Source organism: Notamacropus eugenii, chromosome 1 (assembly GCF_028372415.1).
Source record: "Notamacropus eugenii isolate mMacEug1 chromosome 1, mMacEug1.pri_v2, whole genome shotgun sequence".
In the NCBI taxonomy this organism is placed as follows: Eukaryota; Metazoa; Chordata; class Mammalia; order Diprotodontia; family Macropodidae; genus Notamacropus; species Notamacropus eugenii.
The window spans coordinates 715,733,024-715,751,773 of NC_092872.1; the positions used below are offsets into that span (position 1 = coordinate 715,733,024).

At 37.6% G+C, this 18,750-nt stretch overlaps 1 long non-coding RNA gene across 2 annotated transcripts in view; it reads right to left on the reverse strand.

Annotated features, from left to right (window-relative positions):
• The window catches only part of LOC140521534 (uncharacterized), a 98,207-nt gene that overhangs the window by 40,942 nt on the left and 38,515 nt on the right, over nucleotides 1-18,750 (reverse strand). The gene's annotated exons all lie outside the window — the stretch shown is intronic.

Here is an 18,750-nt window from a genome sequence, read left to right on the forward strand (position 1 = left end):
AGTCAGAGCAAAATAATGGTGGGCAGACATTGCCCACCTTGGGATTGTAAGCAGGAAACGATAGAGGTTAGAGCAAGAGCAAAAGAAAATCTGAACATCTCAGAGAAAGAACCAAAAGGATAGGCTTGTGGACAGACTGGCACCAGTCAGAGGAGCAGAGAGCAGATTGGACTAAATTAGTAGCTATGATAGTTGATGAAAATAAAGTCCAGTTCTAGTTTTGTTTGGTTTTTACCACCATAAAAGAGCTACTATTTTTGCATATACAAGACCTTTGCATCTCTTTGTGTAGCAGTCTAGCAAAATTGGTATATAGTTAGGTCAAAAATCATGCCCCGTTGAGTGATTTCTTTTGTGTAATTCCAAATTGCCTCCAGAATGGTTGGACCGATTCATAGTTCCCCCAATAGCATATTAATGTTCCCATTTACCTATGACCTCTCCACTATTTGTCATATTCTTTTTTCATGGCTCTTTTTTTCTTTTTACCTTCTATTAAAACAGTACTGGGAAAATACCAGCCAAGATTTAAATAGCAAGTCCTTCATCTCCTCAAACCAACTGGGAGGAGGTGGGGGAACAAGGAAATGATGCTAGCTGCTGGTCTTCTTCCAGTCTTGTATATCTTATTTGAATACTGATTTGTTTTCTGTACTATTTAAGACTGATAATAGATTATACGGCCATTGGCAACTATTTTGTCTAAGCCTATGAGCATGTAATTTGAGATGAGAAAGCCAACCCATATGAGAAGATTTTTCTTTGGACCTAGTCTGGGCAGGACAATGAGCTAACAAGAAAGAGGATTTCTGCAATTTTGATAATTTTTAGTACATTAAAGAGCATACCCTAAACTGTCTTTGAATCTAGAGTGAGAGTTAATAGGGAAACAAGCCTGTGAACAGAAGGATCTTTTGGTACTGCTCTTGGCACCTAGCATTGCCTGGTATAGATGACTTCCTAACCCACAAGCTTACCTCCGTATGTCCTTACCTCATCTGAGGATAACTTCCTCTGACGTCAAAAAAAAATCCACATACAGTATATACTATACTCTATTGGGAAAGAATGAATGACCACTACTGTTTTAAGTCTGCAATACAGAAGCATAATCCACATGCAATAATTTACAGCACAATACTGTCTCTTTCTAAAGAGCATGTTCTTTTCACTACACCATCAACAGGCTCAAACAATGACTTTAAAAGGTACTTCTAAAATTCTATTATATACATTATTAGGTATACGAGTAAAGCATAAGGTCTACAGTATCTTGGAGTCATAAGGCACCATTAAATTTTATTCATTATACTTTGTTTAAGACAAAGGGAAGTAGGGTAGCTAGTAGTACAGTAGATAGAGCACTGACGCTAAACTCAGGAGGACCTGGGTTCAAGTCTGGCCTCAGACATTTATTAGCTATGTGATCCTGGACAGGTCGCTTAACCTTGATTCAAAAGATAAAAAAGGAGAGGGGAAGTATGCAATACATTTTGAGATACAGTATGACATAGCAGAAAGAATGCTAATAAGAAATGTTAAGAGAAGAAATGTCCATGTTTTTTAAACAATGTGACCATATCATGCTTGACAAATAATAGATATTAACTGTATAGCCGAAGATGCTTTTCCCACGACAATCCAGTGAGGTAGTCGGGGAAATTTCTGCACAGTATTCTATTTTTATCTTTTGGGAGGAATTCTCAGACTTTCGTGGCATTTTCCTCCCCCTATTACAAAGAAGAGCCTTGGATTTGGAGTCAGAGAATCTGAGTTCCAGATGCGCTGCTTAATACCTGTGTAACCCTGGGCAAGTCATTTAAATTCTCTCAGGTGTCAATTTCCTCATCCATAAAATAAGGGGTTGGACTAATGGCCTCTGAGGTTATTTCCACTTCTAAATCTATGATCCTTCCAACTCTACATCTATTAACATATAATGGTGGTTTATTTAGGATATCTATCTTGAGTTCCTACTTCTGTGAGTTAAACCTTCTGTAATGTTGTGTACTACATGCTTACAAGTAGGAAAATGGTCTCACCACAATGAGGGGCAGCACACTGCCATTTTCCTTGATTTCCTAGGTGGGGACTATGGGCTAAAAGAAATGAGAAAATCACTGAGAATGTACCTGGGCCCTTCATGTCATGAGAATCTTTGACTTTCTCTGTTAAAGTACATTTTCCTTGACTTTATTTTCAAGTTAAATATTTAATCAGAAAATTTTCCTCTCCTAAAGTTCTGCTTTGATAGCTCACCATGACATGCAGGTGCCCTACCATGTTGGAAAGGCTTCTGGTATCATCCTGGCAGCCTGTGTTCTGAGGACCAGCCTAGTTCCACACAATGAGGTTCATTACCAGGAGACTAGTCACCTGGTGAACATTCTTTGACCATACCAACCCACAAAACAAAGAAAATTATAAAATGCTCACAGTCCTAAGCATCCCACTTCCACTTCTGCACTGATGATTTCAGAGTGCTAGAAGAGGAGACTAAGAATGACACAGAATTTGATCATCCATGAATTTTTACTTAGTCATTTATACTTTCAGTGGGATATTCTTGTCCAATGACCATTGAATAGACACAGCATCAGAGGAACTGAACAATATAAATCTTGACAGTCTCCTTGAAAAGGAAGAAAGAAAAAAAGCTGCAGGTAAATGGAAGGATGATCATAGATTCTCCTTGAATGGTCAAACATGGGAGTTGGTGGAGGTGATTTTATTGCGTATCCCATGGAAACTGGAAGCCTCATTTCATGGACTACTTAGCCATTTGACATTGCCGTGCTTTTCACCAGTATTTGCCAAAAGGTCACCATGAATCCACTGGCAGTTTACATGCCTACACTGGCTAGAGAAATGGAAGTGGTCAAACAATTCCATAAAGAAATCGATAGGAAAAAAAACTTCAAATTTAATCAACATTTGCTTTGATCCTTAGTGGCTTCCAGGACCTGGCAACAAATATTTTGGAAAACATGGAACAGAAATAAGGAATAGTTTAGACCAAAAACTTATAGAATAATAATGTCCTAAACAGGAGCATTTTCTAAAAAGAAAGAATTGGAAGGAGCTGGACATGGCAGGCAAGTACTGAATAACACTGCCCCTCCCAAAAAGGAAATCGATAACATGGAATAAATAGGAAACTGTGGGATGTGAAAATCATGTCTGAATCAGCTGTGTACAATTATATATATTATATATATGTATGTATAATATGTAATTGTTACTAGCTAGAGGTAGGACAGAGTAAATTATCTCACGTAAAAGAGGCAAGAAAAAGCTGCCTCTCTTTCTCTCTCTCTCTCTCTCTCTCTCTCTTTCTCTCTCTCTCTCTCTCTCTCTCTCTCTCTCTCTTCTCTCTCTCTCTCTCTCTCTCTCTCTCTCTCTCTCTCTCTCTCTCTCTCTCTCTCTCTCTCTCTCTCTATTGGATATGGAAATCTATCTTACCCTACAGGAAAATAGAAAGGGAAGGGAATAAGAGAAGAGTGGGGGGAGGGGTTGATAGAAGGGAAGGTAAGTTGGGGGAGGGGACAGTCAGAAGGAAGACACTTTTGAGAAGGGGCAGGGTGAAAGGAGAGAGAGAATAGAATAAATGGGGAAGGGGGATAGGATAGAGGAAGATACAGTTAACAATAGTAATTTTGAAAAAATTTTGAAGCAAGTTTCTCTGATAAAAGCCTCATTTCTCAAACATTTAGAGAACTGAGTCAAATTTATAAAAATAAGAGCCATTTCCTATTTGATAAATGTCAAAAGATATGATCAATTTTTAGTTAAAGTAATGAAATCTATCTATAGTCACATAAAAATATTCTAACTCATCACTGATTGAAGAAATGCAAATTAAAACAATTCTGAGGCACCACCTCATACCTATTGGATTAGCTAAGAGGACAGAAAAGGTAAATGACAAATGTTAGAGGGGATGTGGGAAAAATGAGGCATTATTGCACTGTTGGTGGAGCTGTGAACTGATTCAGCCATTCTGTTGACCAATTTGGAACTATTCCCAAAGGGCTATAAAACTATACATATTTGACCTAGCAATACCACTACTAGGTCTATATCCCAAAAGAGTTAAAAAACAAAAAAGGAAAAGTATCTCTATGTACAAAAGTACTTATAGCAGCTCTTTTCTGGGGGCACAGCATTAGAAATGGAGGGTATGCCCTTCAATTGGGGAATGGTTAAACAAATTGTGGTATATGATTATGATGATTATTCTATAAGAAATGATGATCAGGAAAGTTCCAGAAAAACCTGAAAAGACTTACATGGGCTGATGCAAAGGGAAATGTACTGTGTACAAAGTTTCTGTTTGTGTTTGTCCTTCATTGCAGAAGAAGACTATGCCATCAGAGAGATAATGACATGACTTGCACTTGACTTTGTTTTGAGTGAGGGAGGACTTTGCAGGTCACCAGCCTCACTTTCTCCTCCTGAGCCATCTAGGTCTAGTGACCAGATATTCATCAGGATGACTGGAGATCTGTGTACAAAGTAGCAGCAATATTGTGCAATGATCAGCTGTGATGACTTAGCTATTCTTGCAATGCAATAATCCAAGACAAGTCTGAAGGACTGAGGATAAAAGGTTATCCATTCCCAGAGAAAGAACTAGTGTCTGAAAAGAGATTGAAGGATAATTTTTTTTACTTTCTTTATTTCTCTTGAGTTTTTTTGCCTATGTTTTCTCTCACAACATAACTATTATGGACGTGTTTTGCATGACTACACATGCATAACCTATATTGCATTGCTTATCTTCTCCATGGGATGGTGGAGAGGGAGGAGAGAATTTGTAACTCAAGGTTTTAAAAATGAATGTCAAAAATTATTTTTACATGTTAATAGGGAAAAAATAAAATATTAAATAAAAACTTTAAAAAGCCCAATTATATTACTAATGTATTAGAACCAAAAAGGTCAAAATTAGTATAAAGTTAGAAGAATACAAATAAGAAAAAGATACGGTGTACTATTTAAAAAAAAGTTCTGACCTATTTAAATGTTATTCTTGCTGACAATGGAATATGGATGGATGGAAGAAGTTACAGATGACAATAATTTCAGGCAGAACTGTAATCTGTGAAAATTAATTGCCATAACAAGGAACCCAAAAAAGTCTAAAAAGCACCTTAGTCAGGAAACATTTAGTTTACCTGCCAAGTAGAAAGCTGTGGCTGTTAAGGGCAATCCTAATTTAGAACATAAATTCATCTATAAAATCTTATGGAAAAGGATCATAGAAGATTATGAGTAGTACCAGTGAGAAGCAGTCATTGAAAATGGTGTCACTGGAAAACCTCTGTGACATTGGTGACATGAGGTGTACCTCCACCCAAGGGCCTTGGCTACCAATGTTCCTCTCTACATTTCCTATGTGCACCACTCTCTGTGTGTGTTCCTTGTATTTAGCACTGCCTGGCAAATGTTAGGCACTTAATATATGCTTATTGACCAATTTTATGCTCCATGTTTGTCAAATCTTCCCAGTTTTATGGAGAAAAATGTCTTACTGCTACTTTCCTTATTATTCCATTTTTCAAGTGCCTTTGCTTGGAACTAAATGTGTTCTTTGGATGATTATTAAAAGCAAACCCATCAGTTGGGGTCATATGAACTACAGTTTTTTGGGTGCAGATCCAGAGAATCCCTTGAACTTAACATAGCTGTCCACTAGTGACCCTGACTGGCAAGTTGGAGGAGGTGGGAGGTACCCACCAGGTGCTCCACCAACACCACTTAATTTCTTCTTCAATTTCTTCAAGTAAACCGTGGTACTCCAGCAGCTAAAAGAATTGCAGCAATTACTAAAGTGATTAAATTTTTTGAGGTATTATTTACTGCCACAGTTTGATCTAATTATTTTAGAAGAATTCCAAGAGAGTGATAAGGAAGAAAAGTCAGTTTGAGAATATCACCCTTGGAACTGCTATGAAATTATATTTTTCAATTAATCTCCCAAAACAAAGTTTTCCAAAGGGTACTGATTCCTCTGGGTTTGATCTGTTTAGGTAATATTCATTTAACAATTCCTTCCTTTATAGTCCAGGAACCAACAATTATCTTCTCCTTTTGAATGGGTCTGTAAAAAGTTACCAAATAACCAATATGGCAGTGTGCCTTTGATGTGAATTATTTTCATCTGTGAAACCATTCGAAAGGAACTGAGGGGATTAAACCTTTGGGGATTTAGTTGGTAATACTCACAAAAATGTCTAATATTTCTTGTCTCAGTCTCTAATTTTAGAGCCAGCAGCTGTCACTGCTTTGTTCTAACAAGTCAGTAACTTTCCATTCTCCTTGCGTACACTGGTTTTCTTTATGTACTTAAGGTGTCATTCTCTCCTTGCAAAAACCTTGTGGCAAAAGCAGTGTTATTCTTATCTTTGACTCAAATCAAAGGAGAGAAGTTATGGAGGAAAAGCAAAGACAAGCATCAATGTGCGTGTGTCCACATTTTTGTAATCTAGTAGATTTCCCTGTAAACACAGACTTTTTTTTTTTTTTAAAGGATAGTTCTCTAGTGCAAATGAAAATAGCACGGTCTTTATTTTACGTAGATATATAACATCATAAAACACTGTCTATGGTTTTAAATCTGGAGAACTTAAGATTTTCCACAGGTCATATAACCTGATATACAAAATAATATTAGATAACACTATAATGGTTTATTATATTATACTAATATATTACGTGATGCAATGCAACATTATATGATATATGATATTATGATTCATAATTTCTGCTGTCTGTTGCTCCATCTCACAATGTGTTTTCCGATGTTTAAAATAACATTGTTTTTGAATCTTTATGGCATAATGTTGACTCTAGGGCAGGAGCTCCTCAAAACCCAGAGTTCTTTGAGACCTTGCTATAGTCAGTCCTGTGGAGTGGTCCATAGTGGTGGTCTTAAGTGGAGAGAGCAGTGGAATCAACATTACAGCTTCTTGGAGCCATAGGTTGTACCTGGGGAAATTGGCTCAGCAGATGGGCTAAGTCAGGTTGAGGGTAGCAGACAGGCTTTAAACCCATTGGCGAATTGGGGGAGGGGGTTGTCTATCCCAGGCATGTGAAGACTTCACCCAGTAGAATGGACCAATGAAATCCATTTATTCTAATGGCCATTAAGGCAGCTGAAGCAGGCACTGTGGAGCACTTAGAGCTTGGTCAGACATGGAAGATGCAAAGGTCTTTCACTGTATCCTAGGTTGTCGCCAGTCATCCTGACTTTTGTCTTGACACTGGATTTTGATGACTTTGAAGAGGGAGTGAGGCTGATAATTTGTGCAACTCCCATGGGCAAGTCAAGCCATTGCTCATTTGTGATGTCACTGGTCTTCTCCACAATCAATATAAAAACTCATGTTTGGATTCTGGCTGGTGACCCTGAGCAAGTGATGTAACCTTTCTAAGCCTCATTTCCTCATCTATTTTGTAAACAGTGAAGGATATTTAAATTATTATTAGGTATTTCAGTTTTTAGATGAATCATCTGATTTTTAAAAAATGAACAATGTATTAATATTTTAAATTTGAGAGTGTTGTTTCTGAATTCAATTCCTTTCCATGATTTTAACTAGTGTGGGCAGTTCCTCCACTGACAAACCCTTGACAACTTAGTAGATGGCCTTTGAAAGCTGTCAAGACCAAAAAATTCATCACCTTATGGGCTCTTTCAAAAATTATGTAGGCTGGCCCTCAAATGACTGACAAAGTTTGCTGTCTCATCATAGTCTTTATAGGGAGGAAGTTAGTTCACTATATGAGGGGGAGGCAGGAGAGAGATATCCTGACTCTTGATAGGCTCATTTGCAAGTACTTTCTTGGTTCTTTACTGTATAAACAAAACTACTGAATGTTTTGATACTTTGTGAGCCTGGGTGCTTTTAAGGGAAGCTGGTGACTACTCTTCGGAGAGTGAGGCAGATGCTGGAATTCCCAGAATCTATCTGACAACAAACCAGTTAAATGAGAAATACCCAATGTGTACAATGATTTTGCACCCATTTCTCTCTGAATTAAAAAAAAAAGTGTTACTTATCTAGAATTTTAAAGCATTTTTTTTTGTACACTTGATGAGATTCTGTAAATTCAAGACCTAAAAAAAAGACACTGCTAAACTATCAGTCAATTAATAAACATTTATTAAGTACCTAATATGTGCCAAGTACTGTGCTGCCACAAACTATATATACATATGTGTGTGTGTGTATATATATATACACACACACACACACTATATATATATATATATATATCATACGTATATATGCACATCTTTCTAGATACATATATGATATTTAAAGTGCCAAAATTTGCACATGCTGGACTTTTCACTGAACTTTCAAATAAGTGTTTTGAAATTTTTAGAAACCAGAGAATCTTTTTATTTTTTAATTAGGACTTCAATCAAACATTCAAACTTTAATAATTTATGTTAAGCAGTCTCCACTAAAGTCTGCCTCTGATGCTTCCTGAAAGTGTGGAGGGGATTCTGGGTTTTTGAAGGCTTTATCAGGGAAGCCTAACCTTGAGCCATTTCCTCCCTTTTTTCTCCCCCTCCATCCTTCTGCCCATCAAGGCAGGCTTCCTGTTTGCTCGAGCACCTCCCACTTTGTGAGTTAGCCATTCTTACTCTCTTTCTTGGATTTATTTTCCTCCTCCCATCTTCCTTCAGGGCAATTGGATCAGAGTATACAATTTACCCTTGACTATTTCCCAGAAATCTCCAAAAGAGAAGTGAAAAGGGTTAAGCTAGTAGCCCTCAGAAGTTACTCCCAGCAAGGTGCCTGTGACCCCCTATTGCAAAGTCATATCAATGATTAAGAAAACCATGACAAGAAATTATGAAAGAAATAGATATTTTTATTTGTTGAGTAGAATTTTCTGGCAAATAATCTTGTCTTCCTTATTTCTCATCAGCCTAAAATTTGACTGCGACTACATGACCTATGTGTCACCTAGCTGGCGCAACAGTGCATAAAGTGCTGAGCCTGGATTTAGGAAGACCGTAGGTCAAATCAGACTTTAGGCACTAACTATGACCCTGGGCAAGTCATTTAACCTCTGTTTGCTTTAATCCACTGGAGAAGGAAATGGCAAACCATTCCAGTATCTTTGCCAGGAATACCCCATGGACAGTATTGGTGTGCTCAAGTCCATTAGATCTTGAAGGGTCAGAAACGAGTGAACAACATATAACCTATGTCTAGCAAATTCCACCTTTGCCCTAATTCTTTATTGACTTGAATTGCTTTTCTGCATGTCACAGTTTTCTTCAATACACCTTTGAATTGTTAGGGATAATTTGAGTCTGTATCATTAATTATCCATTTCTGTATCTTTCAGATGAAATGGTAAGTCTATTTTATCAGAGCATGAAAGGTCTCAGAATATTATATGAGAGTAACAACCTTTTGGGGTGCTAGGTGGCACCATAGTGCATAGAGTCAGGAGGACTTATCTTCCTGAGTTCAAATCTGACCTCAGACACTAACTAGCTATGTGACCCTGGTCAAGTCACTTATCCTTGTTTGCCTCAGTTTCCTCATCCGTAAAATGAACTGGAGAAGGAAATGGCAAATGACTTCAGTATCTTTGCCAAGAAAACCCCAAATGGGATCACAAAGAGTCGAACAAGACTAAACTGAACCAAAACAATCTTTTCTGACAGCCTTATCCTAAATTTTCTCTCCATTATTGTTGTATGCTTGACATACATTGATTATTCTCTTTTGACCTTTAGATATTATTCTAAGAAAGATGATAGATCACTTAGTATTAAAACATTTGTACATTTATCTCTTGGGAATGGGTGGCTATTGAATCAAAGACAGATAATCTCACCTTCTCTAAAAAAATTCCATACCTGACTGAGAGCACTATCTTTTTACTGGTAAGTATACATTATACATGGAGATAGCATACAATTACCTGATTAATTACCTGATAAATTACAGTTTATCAGTTATAAATTCTAATCAGAAACCACATTTAGCATGTCAGGTCAGCTACAGATTATTAAAAAGAAAGCATTGCAATTTCCTGCTTAAAGATGATGAATTTTTTCTGATTTTGTGTATATTTAAAAACAGAGAAACATATAAAGTCCATTTCCTAGGACTAACAAATTCCACTTTTGCTACCTGGATGAGTCACTTCCTCTTGCTCGGTGTCAGCTTCCTGGCACTGGGTGCTGGTCTACATGAATTCTTACATCTCTTCCAACTCTACATCCTAGGATCATATATTGTTTCAAAATTGAACCAACTGTCAGGTTACAAAAGAAATAACTTCTTTAAAAGGAGGGTACTCTGAGAATGAAAGTAGCAGTTAAAAACATGATTTGAAGTCTTGCTTAATGTTATAATTTATAAGGTCATCAGTCCCTCATGTATTTCTCCAATAAGCATTAGTTAAAGCTGCCCTGTGGCTAGCACTGGAGTATACAGAAGGGTTATAAGAAATCATCTCAGAGCTTTCAAACTAGTTGTGGAGATGAGGGAGGCAGACATAAACATAATGCCAAAAGAAGCAGTGAAAAGCTTTTGTGATGGGTCAAATGAGAGGTAGGGCCAATAGGTATAATAAATTAGAAGTATTCAAATAAAAAAAATGATTAACAAGCATTTATTAAGCACCTACTGCATGCCAGGTGCTGGTGCTAAATATAAATACAAAGACTCCCTACTTTCTTTTTAATAGCATTTTTTCTAATTACATGTAAAGAAAGTTTTCGACATTCATTTTTATAAGATTTCGAGTTTCAAACTTTTTTCTCCCACCTTCCCATTCTCCCCTCCCCAAGATGGCAAGCAATCTGATATGGGTTATACATGTACAATCATATTAAATGGAGAATCTCTAATTTCAAAGAACTTATATTCCCAAAAGAAGCTTATAAGAGATGTATTAAGAAACTTAGGACAGTTTGAAAAAGTTAATTATTTTTGATGCCTAAGTCCATTTCGATATGGAAAGTTAGTACTGTCAACTCATGAAATCGTCCTCCGAATTTAGGACCATGTTAATGTGCAAAAGATCACAGAAAATAATTCTGATGTTTTTTAAATAAGGGTGTGCTTATTTATAAGGAGAGCTTAGCGCCTCTAAGGTTGTTATCTGTCTTCTTCTCATCATTTTCTCTGGTACCAGAGATAGCCATTCAGAGTATGTAGAAGGACCATGCTAGCGAGAGGATTTCCTTTTCCAAGCAATGTTCTTAAATAAATAAAATGTGTTCTCTGTATTGCACTAATTTGTCTCTGCTAAGTTTGATTTTTTTTTAAAATGAGTTCCCCTTAATTTATAATAAATTAATTCTTTAATTTAATTCCTTTAAAATTGAATTGCATTCTTTGTATTTATATCCTCAGCACCCAGTTGAGTATCTGGCATGCAGTAGGTGCTTAATAAATGCTTATTGATTGACTGATTATTCCCTTTTGATTTGAATACCTCTAATTTATTATACTAGCTGTTGGTATTACCTCTCATCTGACCCTTCACAAATGCTTTTTACAGTTCCTTTAGGCATTACATATACATCTGCTTCCCTCATCTCCATAGCCAGTTTATAGACTCCAAGATGATATCTTATACTTTTTTCTGTATGCTCCAATCTGGCCACATTTTTAAAATGTGGCAAATATGGCAACTTTGAGTCTTAAAATAATTAAGTGTTCATCCATCTGTTCATTTGTGGTATTCCAGTAGAGTGACTTCTAGTCAGTACAAATTGGTTTACTGAATAGGACAATCTTTTATAATTATACATCAAGAATAAGAAGGAGTCCCAGGCCTGGGTTTTTTCAGGGACAATTCAGGACTCTCTTAAAGGTGGCCCCATGGTTAAGTGAGCTGTTGTTGGAAGTCCAAATCTCTCCAGAAAACATTGGCTACAATTTTCTTGTGTAAGAGTGAGGGTTTTCACCTGTTCCTCAATTACTGTATACGCAGATGACCCAGACTTCCCAACTGAACCAGTAAATCAATCAAAGGTATAAACTGACTACAAACAAGTCAATGTGGGAGGAGCAAAGTGGTTTGACCATTGGGTGAGGGCAGATGGTGCCATGCAGAAAATGTTTTTCGATTGGTTAAAGAAAATCCATCATGCTCTGTGGGACTACATGAAACACAGCCAATCAGAAATCTTGAAGCAGTTAGAGAACTTTAGGAGCTTCTAGACTTGGGAATGAAGCGAACGATCATCACCTTATGTGCCAGGCACTGTGCTAAGAGCTTGACTGGTCTTATCTCATTTGATCCTTACAACAACCTGGGAGGTACATGCTGTTATTATTCCCATTTTACAGTGAGGCAAACAGAGGTTAAATGACTTGCCCAGGGTCACACCACTAGTGAATGATTGAGTCTGGATATGAACCCAAGTCTTTCTCACCCTAGGTCCTGTTCTCTAGCCATTATACCACCTAGCTGTCTCAGGAGACTGACAGATTCTTGTATTTGTAATAAAAGGCAATAAGTGGGAAGTGTGCCCAGAGGAAGGTTACAATCTCCCATAAGACAATGAGCATTTATTAAGTACCTATTATGCGCCTGAAGCAGCAAGGAGTGCCAGCATCCTCTATACCTAAGAAACCCATAAAGGACAAATTTACACAGCAAGGAAAGGCAGTTTTAGGACTGTATAAGAGCACTGACACTTGGATCCCAGCAGAGACCTCCCCCTAGAAGGAACTTCATGAGAACCTCAAGGACGAAGAAAAGGACTTGCGGGATCCAAGAACTGAGAATTTACCCTTGGCCATATAAGGTCTCTTGGTTTGAGCTCATTGTCCCTAAGGATTTCATGTGTACAAGAGAAGAATGTGCCCCTAGTTTGGGGGTATGTGACTTTAACAACTATGCTTCTTATGCCACTTTAATCAACAAACTTACCTAAAAGTTAATTAAGTCATTGGCTGATTACTAATACAGAGCACACTAGAAGGGGGCTCTTGAAATAGAGTACTTGAAACCCCAGTCCCTCAGGAGCAATTTACCCTGATAGGAGAAGTAGTTAGCCACCCTTTGGGGACCCAATCATTCAGTGCTAGGGAGAGTTGAGGAAAGAGCTGTGAAGGGGTGAAATATTTATAAAAAAATTTATAAAATACATTTATAAAAACAAAAAGCCAAGCTTTCCTTTCCCTGGTTTTCTTAATTTTTAAAAAATATAATAACAGCTAACAGCATGTAGCTTTATATATACTCTCTTTTTTGTCTTACAACAGCCCTGTATAGATGATTACCTTCATTTCACGTATGAAACAGAATAATGTAGTGGATGGAGATGTGTCTCAGAGTGAGAAAGACATGGTACAACTCTTGGTTTTGACTAGCTGAATAGCTGGTGCCTCAGCCTCTGTGCCCCTAGAACCACAAGCTACAGAACACTAACTTTTGGAGAAGAGGTTTCCTTCTCAAGAATTACCTACAGTCATGAACTCACATGTATAGACTGAAAAATAAAACAAGGGGAAACTGAGGCTCAGAAGGGGAAGGGACTTGCCCATAGCCACAATCTATGGACTCAAACTTAGGTCTCCCTAACTCCATGTCTAACATTCTATCCAGTGCTTGGTATGTAGTAGGTGCTTAATGAATGCTTATTCTCCCTCCCTCCCCCCACATCTTTCATTATCCTTGAATCTTTTTTTGCAAATGAATTAATCAAGGAAACTCTAGATCAAAAATATTAAAAAGACAGGCGGTTGAGTATAGCTGGAAATGTGAACTCCAACCACAGAATGTGTAAGTTCCTTGAGGGCAGGGCAGGGCAGCGTCTTCTGTCTTTGTGTTGCCAGACCAAAGGCTTGTATGAGTAGATGCTTAGTAAATATTGATGGGGTTTGAAATTCAGTAGTTGTGACAAAATAATGTCTCCAGGATTATCCATAATTTCCTGATTTCTTTTTCCTGGAGTCTACCTAGGTGTTCTACATCTTAAGGAAATTTCTGACTTATTCAGAGCTTAGCTTTGTAATAGTCTCAGATTATTATACAGAATGGCACTGAATCCAGTCAAATGTGGAAAGGGGGAAGGAGTTAATGACCAGGAGAGATGTTATCCCAACTTAGTTTCTGAAGTAAAAGAAAATATAATCTTTTTTTTTAACCTTACTGCTTCTCTTGGTAATTGAGGATCATAAATGATGCGCTTATGTTGAGGGGAGAAGCCTGTCTGGGCTTCATTTACCTCATCTATGAAATGATGGGGCTGGAACAGATGGTCTGCATGGTCCCCTCCCATGCGAGCTCTAAAAATCAGAAATTCAGAACGTGGAAATTAGAGACCAAGTCTAAGCCTTTCATTTTACAAATGAGGAAACTGAGAGTCAAAGAAACAATGACTTGCTTAAGGCTTCATAGATAGTAAGTGCCAGAGACATCTTTGGATTGTAAATCTGGTCTTCTTTTTCCAATATACCCCTCCATGTGCTGGGAATATAATAGGATAATGGAAACTAAAAAAAAAAAAAACTTCTCCCTTAACCAACCATTATATTGGCAATGTGGGGCTTTAAGTCCCCTCCCAGCTCATTCTCAGAGTTCCCTCAGCCACTGTCTTCTGAGCTCCTCTTCCTAACTAATTCTTACCCTTGCTTCATCTCTTTTACCTCATTCCCAGGGCATTCTGGTTGAAGATCCAACCCTCCCCAACTTACAAAAAGAAACTCTTGAAAATCTGGTTTGTAAAAGCGAGAACTCCTCCATTTTTTGAAGACTCCCAATTTTTTCTCTCCCAACAACTTGGGGAGAGCCTACCCTTAGCAGGCTGGCCAAAGCCAGTGTCTCTCTCTCCTCTTTCATGCACTTTGCATCTGAGAACCATAAAACAATGTGAGGAACCCAGTCAGTGAGCGAAGACATGTAAAGGAGCAGATTTTTTTCTTTTTCTTTTTACAAATGAATCCTCATCAGTTCTCTGAAATTATTTCATTCATTGGAATTGCCTTTCCTTTCAAGGATGCTTAACCCAGACCATGCTTACTATAGACAAGAGCTCCACCTGTTGACAGAAAACATTATTGTAAAAATTAAGAGCACAGACTTGCCTCTGTTTCCTCATATGCCTGTGGATGAAGGTACCAAAGGCACTGGATTCAATTCAACAGTACCTGCTGAAATCAAGGTTCTGGAAATACAGAGACACAAACTAAACAGTTCCTGCTCTAAAGGATCCTGTATTCTGCTGGGACAGAGAATATATAATTCACAACACTAAGTAATTTGAATAGGGAAAATTCTTAAAACCAGAGTTGGAGGGTTGAGTGGGGCATGAGGGTTTCATAGAGAAGGGCATGAGATGAAAAGGGACTGCATTCTAGACATGGGGGGGGCATGGTCTGGGCAAATGCTTGGAGACATAAAACAAAAAACTACATTCAAGGAATAACTAGCTGGCTAATTTGGTTGGAATCTGGAGCATGTTGGAGCAAAGCTGGTTCACAAATTTTCAGTGTGAGCATTTACACATTGAAATTTGGCAAATGTGATAAATCGGGGCTTGATTTATTGTTTTGTGGATTGTTTAGACTTAAGGAAATGATGAAGAAAATGCCATTAATGCAGATTAAACTTAAAAGTGTGTCTTGTAGTTTTTTTCTGAAGAGCAGGATGTCAAACATTTACTAGAAGACCCTGATTGGAATGTAGAATTTATGAAGAGGAGTATCCTAAAATAAAACTGTAAAAGTTAGACTGAAGCCCTATCGAGGAGAATTTTAAATGTCAAGACTGAAGAATTTGTATTTTATCCTGTGGGTAACAGAGAGCCAGTGAAGATCCCCAAGCCACAGAATGATGGAGTTAGATCTGCATGTTAGGATGATTATTTTTGATGCTATATGGATAATGGATTGGAAAGGGGAGGGACTGGATGTAGATAAACCAGTGAAGTAACTACTACAAAAGAACAGACAAGAGGCAATGGGATCCGGAACTAGAGTGTGAATGTGGGAAAGTTGTGGGGGTAGAATTGGCAAGAGCTGACAACTGATTAGGCATTGGAAGGGAGGAGTCAAGGATGACTCCTGAATTACAAAACTGGGCAAAAGGAATTTGTTCAGTTGTGTCCAACTCTTTGTGACCCCATTTAGGGTTTTCTTGGCAAAAATACTAAAATGATTTACCATTTCCTTCTCCAGCTCATTTTACAGATGGGGAAACCAAGGCAAACAGGATTAAGTGACTTGCCCAAGGTCACACAGCTTATAAGTGTGTGAGACTGAACTTGAACTCAGGAAGATGAGTCTCCTGATTCCAAGCCCAGTACTCTATCCACATTTATACTATAGCTGCCCTGAAAAAGAAATACAGAAGTTGAAAGAAGGTACCTGTTTATGGAGGAAGACAATGAGTTGTATTTTAGGCACGTTGGGTTTGAAAGCAATGAAATGGATGACTAAAAAGATAGGTTAGATGTTTAAAGACAATATATGACAGATGATTAGGCTGAATGTTCCACTGTCACCCCAATAATATCAGGAAGGACCCCTATAACACATTGAGTGGACCCCTGGGGAAAACTTATGAAAGTTGAAGACGAGAGAGGAATGAAATGGCTAGCTGTGGGTGGCTATTAAAGCATCATTGGAGAGAAAATCCAGATCAAGGAGATCATAGATTCATGAGATCTGTGTTTGAAATGTTAATATCTTGAGTTTGGAATATTAATAAGTCATCCATCCAGGTGGAAATATCAGTATGAGTGATATTATTCATGTCAGCAACTCATCGTTCTGTCAAAACAGAAAAAATAACTTTTGCCTCCCATTTTGATGAACATCAAGTTGAAGATCACATGTGAAAGGCATGAGCATACCGGGTAGTATTACTGATGTTCTACAGGCCTCTCCTCTTGTCAAAAAAGAGCTGATGAAAATATTGCTTTAAGTGATTTCTCATGTTAATAAATTTTAAAAGACAACCTGATTCATAACTCCTGCAATTTAAGCATGAACCGTATGGTTTTTAATATCATGGCAACAGATGAATGCCCATGGCCATTTGTTATGATAAGCTTGAATTAGTTTACAGATCCAGCTTTTGAATGTTAGTATACCAGAAGGCTCATTTGCTCTGTATATGAGCGTGAAATAAATGAGTCTCATTTGTATGACACTGTGGTATTTTGAAAAGGAAAATTCATTCCATTAATTTGTTGAGGTTGGATGATTTTCATGTCACTTCTCAGTATGTATATATATATATATATAATGTATTATATGTAATATTATATAATATCATATATACATATATTATATGTGTATAATACTTCCTCTAAACGTTTTCTCACATTGTTAAGAAAATGTTTCATGGAAGCTGACAAATTTCAACTAAATATCCAGAAGAGGCTAGCAAATTTAAGATTTTTTCCCATCGCCCAACCTATCTTTTCCATTTATGTTCTAGGTTTGAATTGTAGCTCTTCAACTTACTACTGTTATGACCTTGAGTAAATCACCCAATTTCTCTGGGACTATTTCTTCACTTCTAAAATGAGAGAATTGAACTGAATCGTTCCTTTTAGCACTAACACTGAGCCTATGCGATGAAATGGAATGCCTCCATCCTTTGAATAGGTTTCCCAGTTTCTGGCCTCCACATCTTTGTTTATGTGGTTCCCTAAATTAGAATGCCATCCCACTTAACTCTAACTTCAGCCATTCTTTAAGGTTCAGATTAAGATGATTCTTCTTATGTGAAAGAAGTCATTTTTCCATAATCTGTTTTCATAGCATTGTGTACTACTCATGGGTGCTTGTATTCTGATTTCTACTTGAGCTAGCTGTTCCTTTTTCTTATCTCTTCTGAACAAGATTAATAATCTGTTAACTGTAAGACTTGCCAAGTATTTTACACAATCTTACTTCATCTTCATAACAACCCTGTGAAGGAGGTAAGATAGGTATTATTTTAGAGGTAAACTAAAGCTTAGTGAGGTGAATGAAGCAACTTGCCCAGGTCCTAAGTGTCAGGGGTGAGATCTGAATCTAGCTCTATGAAGATCACAGCTCTATGGACGTAAAGTCATCTGGTCCAACCCCATCATTCTACAAATGAGGATGCAGGGCTCAGAGGAATTGAAGGACTTGTCCAAGGTGACACATAGTAAGTAGCAGAGTTGAGATTTGAAGTTAGATCTTCAGTCTCCAAATCTAGCATACTTTCCACTGAACCGCAGTCTCAAGAATCTCTCCTGACTTCAGATCATCTTCTTCCCATTCTAACTTTGTCCACATAGACAAAGACCATGCCTTATTTATTTTCTATATTTCTACTACCAAGCATAATGCATAGCAGTCACTTAAATCAAATGAAGGAATGAATGAATGACCTAGAGCTATGATGTATCATTGACCTTCAAGTTTGAAGATGTTCCTGTTGAGCAAAAAGTAACACTTGATTAAACTAGAACACTGCTGTAGGGTGAAGGCTAATTGAGTAATTTCATTGAGGTAAACAACTACACTTTTTTCTGTATTACCCCTCCCTTGCAATTAAAATGATCCTACCTGTTTGCATGGAGTTTTTCAGGTTGCTTGCAGAATGGACAATGCAAGAACTTGGGATTGCCTCCACAACCTTGCCTTACTCAACAATCCACTTTTGGGGTTCCTTCTCACAGGTCACTCCACCCAGTTTGCATTGCAGGGATTAATAACTCACTGTTCCCCAACTGAGTGGGTTCCATTATGTATTTTTAGAAGATTTCTT